The 9,428-nt window shown below is 37.7% G+C and overlaps 1 long non-coding RNA gene across 1 annotated transcript; it reads right to left on the bottom strand.

Moving 5' to 3' along the window:
• Nucleotides 1-6,410: 6,410 nt before the first annotated feature.
• On the bottom strand, nucleotides 6,411-8,836 carry LOC131235530 (uncharacterized). Its single transcript, XR_009166192.1, has 2 exons — nucleotides 6,857-8,836; nucleotides 6,411-6,629 (listed from the first exon to the last, which is right to left on the bottom strand). It is a non-coding gene; the product is annotated as an uncharacterized LOC131235530 (long non-coding RNA).
• Nucleotides 8,837-9,428: the final 592 nt, after the last annotated feature.

Here is a 9,428-nt window from a genome sequence, read left to right as displayed (position 1 = left end):
TTTTTCCGGCTCATGCGAAGACATGAGACAAAATGCGACAAATCCAAAACCCAAATGGGCCACACAACTAGAAAAGGTGGGGAGGAAATGCCTAAGGCATATTCCTATCATGTGGCCCACTTGAAATTTGGATCACCTCATTTCTTGGCAAATGTCCTAACATTAAATAGCAAAACGGATGAACAGGCCTGATGGGTAAAATGGTGAATAAGGCAAATCAACACCAAGTTGGGCCTGATGGGCAAAAACTATCTATCCTAACACCAAGTCAAACCCCTCACATGAAATGATCATCCGATGAAGCCACAAGTGTGCTCAACAACCTATATGGTCATGGCCAAGGTAATGAAATACATGGAACACAACTCCCCCTTATATACTGAGCCAATGTATCCAATCTCGAGTGCCAAAGAGCATCAAAAGTAATACCTCTTAAACCCATACAAACATGTTCCATAAGAAATAATTAAGAATAATTAAATGCATCATGCCATATAAATTAAGGTCTAATATCATCAGCTTTTCAGGGCACAACCCCAACATGACAATGAATCCATATGTCGCTGCCCTGCTTCCCATATCAGTATACGTTTGCCATTGGAATAGGCCAATGGTAACGGACTTGTTGGCAATATACATTGGTGGATTAGATCAGTCTTAACTAGATTGACTTGTGAATGTATTAGTGTTGACAAATCCAATCCTTAGACTTGAAGGCATGTGAAGAGTTCAAGGTTCTAGTGATGTGTATTTTGGCTCACTTTACAAGGTTATATTGGTGGCCAACATATGGGAGGTGTTAGGTTCATGCATCAAAATTCAATTAAGTTCACACAATTCCACATGTGATTCACTTGTTTACTTGGACAATTTTATAATTATTTATAGTTTAGACTGTCCATCAAGCCTTTCATAATAGCTAATGCATTTAATATCTTTAATTATTAATTGAGATTTTTCATATGTTGAAATTTAGTTTTAATGGTTGATTTATTTTAAAAATCAATTTTGGTGGACATCCAATGGCTAAGATCTATTGATCCATCCATTGGACCTACATGGGACATTGGGCCAAGTATGGTGGTCATGAGAGTGGAAGGATTAAGTCAATACAGGTACGTGAATAGATAGGATCACAGACGTGGAAGGATTAAGTCAATATACATACGTGGATGGATAGGATCACGGACTTCAGATGAATTTTCAACATGCCACCTACCTCCTTGGGCATCATTATCACCTTAGAGAGAGAGAGAGAGAGAGAGAGAGAGAGAGCAAAGAAAAGAAACTACCGATGAGAGAGAAGTAGATTCTTCTCCTCGCTTTTCCTTCTATCCATATGTCCACGCGTGTGGGGTCCACTTAGTGGACAACTCTCATTGTGTGCCCTTAGCATTATTGTAAGGGTTTGTGGGAAGTTTTCTCCACTTCTCATCTGCGATGGATTGAGGAAAGACTTCCTAATTAAAGATTGGCATTGGATAACAGTTTTCATTTTTCTACACTATTGATCTAGGTTGTGTATATGCATGTTTAGACACCTGAGTCTTTGTACTTAGCCAAAACGAACCGCCAAGCATACAATAGCACTATTGTGCCACTCCAATTCATCATACAACATCTAGCATACCAGCTCCATGCGCGGGGATTACAAAATAGAACGAATACTCTCTGAATCAAGCAACTTAGAAATGTAATCTTACTTCCGGATGTTAATAAAAGCCACTTTGCATGAATTATGTAGAATACAATCTAATATCTCATGCAACCTCAATTTATATAATATGCCTGACACCCAACGGCTAAATGAGATACCCAACATCTAACGGGTAACCGAAAGGCCATGATACCCTTATCAGTTATCACAATCTCTCAACCAGCAAAAGATATTTTGTTGCAAACAATATCATTTATATTTACAATTGTAAATTAATTACATCCATAGAGGGATTTCATTAACCAAATTAAAATACAAATTCAAAAGCTTATCTTCAGCCAATTCAGCCTGCTGACTCAAAACGACTGAACGAGTTCTTCCAAGCCACACCCAGAACTTTTCAACCATGGCAGCATAAGTGCAACGGCTATAATTCCTTTTCAATTAGAAACATGCACCCTCTAAAATAAGGATTTGATCACTTTTCGAGCAGGTCAGCCCCAACACTAGTAATATTTTCAGCATTAGCTCTCTCTCTCTAGCCAGGCCTGGTGGTGGGTGAATAGGTGGAATTAAGTGATTAATGGTACAGGTGGGACCCACATTTCAGTGATCTAAGCCACTGATCTAATGGATCATTCCATAATATCTCCCCCATTAGACGATAATATCCATCAGATGGACAAATCACAAAGTTAGCATCTCATCTAACATGCAAACTTATACAGTATACCTCCCATCCATTGCATGACTGATTTGGATCACTCATGCGGGTCCCACATGCACCAGTCCCAAAGCATGGAATGGATGGATTGAGGGATTTCTCAAACAATGTAAATATAAAAACCCATGAAAACTTGGTTGAAACTATTGCAACGTGGCAAGACCACATTCGCTAATTCAGTTTAGCATGATGAGGCTTTAACACGTGAATTCATGCAATCCACCTACTCCTATTTTCAGCTATATATTATTTATTCATTTATTTATTATTTTCATACAAGGATGTCTTACAAACGACTAGTGGGACGAATGGCTTAAGCCAGCCACTCACCAGATGCATGCATTTTTTTGGACCGGTCATCCACTTTTTTTCTATATTGCGGCCCACCTGATGAGTAGATTGATCTACATCGAGTATTTTTCAGTGGGGTGTTCCTCCATCTGTGTGATTTTATGAAAAGGATGGATGATAAACAAAAATCACTGTAGCCATAGGAAGGTTTCAGCGGTGCAAATCATTATTCCCACTGTTTCCTATGGTGTGCCCCACTGGATCTCTGGATATACTTCAATTTTGAGCTGAACCCCTACAATGAGCTGTAAAAGCAGATGGACAGCATTGATAAACCACATATGTTCACAGTGGGCCCAACAGAGTTTACTACCATAGAAGCTTACTGAGTTAGCAATCTGTAGGAGAGGATTCTATTCTATAGTCCACATCACTATCTACAATATATTAGGTAGCCTAAGTGGTTCAGGCCATTCATCAATGGGACCAAACCCAGGCCTATTTTCAATGGACCATCATCATAAGCTCAATCCGACCTACAGGTTTTGATGGTCCATTGATACCCATGATCCAATGGGGGCCACATTTGAGGATTCAAAACGGTTGATCTGTTGTGACCCACCCAATATCCAAGCTGACCGATCTTTATATCTAGCTATACCTTATATTGGAATGATTTCAAAGAATCAAGCCTACAAGTTCACAAGCTGTGCCGAGCCAGGGCCACCTCTCCTGAGTGGTGTGGGTCCGAATTGGCTCATGGGCGCATATAAATCCACTAATCAAAACAATGATGAGATGCTGACACCATCCTTCTGTTGGGCTTTGAATGTATCTCTGCATAATATAATTGAAGAGCACTCGAGCATGGACGGTCCAATAGATCTAAGCCCTTCATTTTGTTCACCCAACATCCTATCATCACGGTTATCTTTTGGAAATAGCTTCCACACGGTGCGGCCCATATGATGGCTGTAAGTACAAAACCACCTCATTTCACCCACGATTTTATTAGATACCAATGCCACGTGGCAATGTAGGCAGGCAAAGAGAATCGTATCTGCACGAGTGTTTGTCCTTTCATCATCGTGAAGCCTACATTTATTTATCAGCATAAAAAACAGGAATAGAAAATGGCCGAATTTTTAAAAACCAATGGCCAAAAATAGAGATTTGGACGAATTGGCACCTTAGAAGATATCTTGGGTGCCTAGATCAAGCACAATACAAAACCTAAGTATTAAAGACCGTTTGGCAACTTGTATTTGGTTTAAATTGAAATCCAAATCACAATTATCCTGCGTAAATTGTGATAACTTGTATTTGGTATAAATTGAAATGCAAATACCAACTGCCAGAAAATCTGTGTGAATTGTGGCAACTTGTATTTGGTATAAATTAAAATCCAAATCACAATTACCAGGAAATCTGTGTGAATTGGAATCCACACTCATATTTGAAACAATGTAGATGGAACTCATCAGGATCAAAATATTGTGTTTGGCTTGGAGTGAAATGTCTTCTGTAAAGATGCATAAGATTAATTCTACAAATTTTCTCAAGTTGGCCAATGATATTATGTAAAATCCACCTCGATCACAATGCGCATAGCCCCATTCCGCCCCATTTTAACCATTGTGCCGGAAAATCAGTCCAGTTTGCAATCAACACGAACCACAGGATTAGAAAAAAATATCAAAGACAACACTCACTCTCCAAATTATTTACCTCTGTGCCCACCTAAATCACAAAAGCAGCTTGAGATTTATCAATTGGAGTATAGATCTCATACGATCATCATGAGTGAAACTATCAATCATCATGGTGGGCCCTTAAAAATTCAATAGTATATGTGCTCTTTTATCTGTTTCGGTTCAAAGACTGAATAAACCAAGGGTGGATTGATTTGAAGCATTTAGTATCACATTTTATAAGTAAAGCACTTAAATTTTGAAGTAAAATTCAGACAATTTTCATACAGAAGTCACTGACGTGAACCACATGATCAACTAAAAACTTTCCAAATAATACATGATGTGATCCAATAAAACTAAAAACTTCCCGAATAACACCGGATGTGATTCAATAAAACTAAAAGCTTCCAAAACTAAAAACTTCCCAAATAACACCGGATGTGATTCAATAAAACTAAAAGCTTCCAAAATAACACATGATGTGATTCAATAAATCATTTCGCATCACTTGACAGCATAAATTCAATGACATTCGGCAAGAAAATTAAGTCATTGAACATCACCTGATAGCATAAATTCAATGATATTAGACAAGAAAATTATCGTCTTCAAAAATTTAAGAATCATTAGACACTACTCTTCACAATTGCCACCGATTCCAAGCTGCAAAATAATCCTTCTAACAATTATTGTATATCTTCGTCACCTAAAAAATCTCATAGATCTTTCTAACATGATGAGCTTTTTAACTGCCCATATGGTTCACGTCAGCGACTTCTGCATGAAAATTATCCAAATTTAACTTCAAAATAAATTCCACCACAAAATCCACTCAAAGACGAGGTACTTTATCCTCTCAACCAATAATTGCATCACTATAAAATCCACTCAAACCAACAAAAAGTACTTTTATCCTCTCAACCAACATATGCATCAGCCCATTAAAGGTCTCAAAAATCAGCTCAATCCCATATGAGGAAAAATTCACATGTCTTCACTTTACATGACAAACTACCAAGGATTCCAATTCACACCAAAACATCCTTTCTTGAAGTTCATGCCAGGTTGATATTTAAACTTTATATGGCACCTCCCTCCATAAGGGAAGCATCGATAAAATCCAATTATCACTTTTGTGCACTGTACTAAATACAATCACTTCTTGCTATTATCTATCATTATTCACAAATTCATCCTGCCAAATGTCGCTTCAGAGCCTGTTCAATTCCACCTGGCATTTGGAGATGACAGGAAGGGATGGAAAATGAATTTTGAAATCCACTACACAGGTGGGCCACACAGTAATGGGTGTGTTTTATCCATGCCGTCCATACGTGTACACCTTTTACACATGACATTCTAGTTATATTCTAACTATATACGTGTACACGAGAATGATTACAATTCCAGGATTTTGCTTCATCCAATGTTTTTCACGTATCCAGAATTTTGGATGGCCCAAATGCCATGGTATTTCCTGACATGCAATCAATCATTATGCAATAATGGTATTAATCCCATCCAATGGGATTCCATACCATTAAAATCCCCAGGACCAAACACGCCCTGAATAACTGCTCAGCGGCATTTATCACAACATCCTTGGCACTTGTAATAGCTTTCAGTGCACTTGGAAAACCGACCATCTCATGATCTTGTCAGGGATTGCATTCATGCACAGCTGACCATCTCATGGATCCTGTCATCAATGGACTGCTTTCCCATTTCCTGCTTAAAGTAACCATCGACTTGCGAAATTAGAATCTGAATCGTTGAACAAACGTCCTACTGCGCATACCAATGGCTATCATGGCTACATGGTCTAAAAGATGGACGGCTGAGAATCAAAATACATCAATAGTCCACTTTGGAGGCAAAACATGGCCATAACCAATGAATCAATACCCACCAAAATCATGGTCATGCAACTAACAATGTTGCATCCAAACCTATTAAACTAGGGATTAAAAAAAAAAAAAGCAGGCCCCTTTGCTCAAAAGATGGGCCACACTATTATAATGAAATCAACGGACAAGAAAGAATCTAACACAACATACAACATTAACCTCATTGTATAGAAACTATAACTAATGAAGAAGGTAGACCACACCTTGAATATAACATATAACGAAAATCAGGACACAAAGTGACTCAACGTACATACCAGCCCGATTTTCATGTCAGCCGTTCATCAAGTTGTGACCACATTCATCTAGAAAAAGACCTTCAGCTAAAAACGAAAAAAAAGACGAAACAGAGAAACCTGCGTATTAAAAAGAAAAAAGAAAAAGTAGATGTCAAAGGAAAAATAACATAATGATCTTTGAGTGACATTGGAAAAATAACAGAAACCCATTCTCATAACTTCCAAGTACCACACGCTCACCAACAAGGGTCTAAAAGGAAAGGGAGGAACGTCTTGAAATTATTAGAATGGGTGTTACCATAGGAAATATGAAAAAATAATAAAAATTATTTTTCCACATGTACCCGTTCTCATAACTTCAATTAGCTCTATCTCTCTTTCCATGAAAGAGCCGTTCAAACGGATATGGCCCCCACATCCATGCAGAAAGGAAAGAAAACCTGGATATCAATAGAATATGTTATCTATAGAAAAATCACAAAAACGATTTTCCATCATATAATTCCAACCTCTTACCCCTTTCGGTGAAGGTGCGTTGTTTCTCTTTCTGCATTAATATAAGGTTTTGTGAAAAAAATGATACTTTACCAAGACATGTTAGATTGTACACTGGCACTTGGAAATTACTTAAAGAATGTACACGTGGCGTATCATAGTTCCAATCCAACCGTTCAAATCGTATGCACCAATTTAGATTCTTAGTTGATGTCCCACTTAATAGACGGTTAGAAATGAAAATATCTGGCTGTCTTATTTCAAGAAAAAGGGTGGCCACGAATCAGAGTTTATGAATATTCAACCAGTTCGATTTTTGGAATGTATACTAGTAACTAAAGGTTCCACAGTTTAGACGGTTTAATGAGAGTTATAATTTTCTACATGTACTATTTTTAAGTGCATGCTTATCAAGATTCATATGCAGCCAGAGTATCAACCAACAACCCTAAGGAGACGGTGGTTTTGCAAAACAAGGCGGATTGCGCCCCTTGATTTCGTAAACCACTCTCTGGTTTCCCAAGCCTCTGGACGGCACAGATTGGCCGTATGAGTCGCCCCCATTTGACCCCAGTCGTTGAGGTTTCAGATGATATAAACCGTCCATCTTCTCTTTACTTCTATACATAATCTATGTTCTTAGATTCATTCCTCATTGATAATTTATAACTTCGATATCTAAATTTGAATGTATATCGTTGAAATCTTCTCTTACATGTTCGCAGTTCTTCTAAATATAGTGATGTTTATAATCATCAATTCAGTGTAATTTTCTCATTACTATTGTAATAGCACAAAATAGAGAAGAGGAACCGTTCCGATCATGGTAAATCTAAGTATTTAAGCTCGATGAACCGGACATGTTCAACACATTCGTACAACGAAGTCGCAAAATTACATTAGAAAAAAAAGAGAGAGAGGAAGAAACAAGAGGTTTGCTAAAATACATCCTAACGTATTTTGATGAGATACGTCGTGACTCTATCCGCTGAATTTTTTGGTATTTTTAGTGATCCAAACCGTTTATGTGATACAAATCATCTTGAATTGAGGATTTAAGAGAAAACAAATCTTAGATTGAATGTTTTTGTCTTAGATCGTAGAGGCTATGTTAACAGTTTAAATACAAAACAAAAGAGCAAAATTTGCAAATGATCAAAGCAATAAAATTAAAAGCGTTTGTTTTCTTTTGTTTTCCATCCTCTAATAAAGAGGAGAAATACCATATAAACGGTTCGGATCATTTTAAGATGACCCAGATACAAAGGCTAAGGTCCGGACGTATGTTTTCTGGCAAAACTTCATCAATTAATATAAAGCAATAAAACTCGTCTGGACTGGACCACTCACGAGTGCAGTCCTGCATCTCGGATGCGGGAGCGGATTGGGTCCGGCCCCGGACACACCCTCGACGGTGCAGCCTTCACGGTGGAGCCCATCTTGATCTATGTATTCTATATCTACGCCGTCCATCAATTTTTTTAGATCATTTTAAGGTATTATCCAAAAAAAAAAAAAAAGAAGCATATCCAAATCTCAGGTGAACCATACCATAGGAAACAGTGGTGGTTGATCATTAAAAAGTTCCTGCGGGTCACAAGTTTTGGAACGAGATGATATTTGTTTTCTCCCTTCATCAGGGTTTGTGTGACCTTTTCAGCAGGTTGCAAGTTAAATAAATATAACGGTCCGCCCTAGGAAGTTTTAAATATCGGGGCACTCAATCACCGCAATTTCTTATAATATGGTCCACCTGAGGTTTGAATCTGATCATTTTTGGGTTCATATCCAAAATTATCTAACAAAATAGATGGACAGCGTGGACTGAGAAAACATACATTAATGTGGTCCCAAAGTAAGGGCCGCACCTAAGCCCCATCATGCAGCCCACCGTTGGATGACACATCAATTAGGTACGGTCCATCGACTGCCACCTGAAAAGAATTATAAGGCCCAAGTAAATGACACGTGTACGATGATTTAGACAACTGCTCTTTTAAAGCATTCCTTCCAGCAAGTTAGTAATAATGTAAGCTACTTAGATTTAGTGGAGTCCATGACACACGTCAGTGTCACCCAACCGCAGGGAGAATCCGGATCCTCTCATTGCCACATAGATAAGATTCCTGATTTTGATTAGTCCACGTCATCATTTACACTATTAGCACTATGACGCATGTGATGACGCATCTTAAAGCACATTGCAATAAATAAAAAATAATTTATTTTTCTATTTGTAGCAAGTAAACGATTGACGCATGTGATGACGCATCTTAAGCACATTGCAATAAATAAAAAAAAATTTTCTTTTTTCTATTTGTAGCAAGTAAATGATTGACGCATGTGATGACGCATTTTAACCACATTGCAATAAATAAAAATTATATATATATATATATATATTTTGGCCTGTAGCAAGTA

Source organism: Magnolia sinica, chromosome 19 (assembly GCF_029962835.1).
Source record: "Magnolia sinica isolate HGM2019 chromosome 19, MsV1, whole genome shotgun sequence".
Taxonomy (NCBI): domain Eukaryota; kingdom Viridiplantae; phylum Streptophyta; class Magnoliopsida; order Magnoliales; family Magnoliaceae; genus Magnolia; species Magnolia sinica.
Note: the sequence above shows the minus strand (reverse complement) of the source record. Positions and strands in the feature narration are given on the sequence as shown.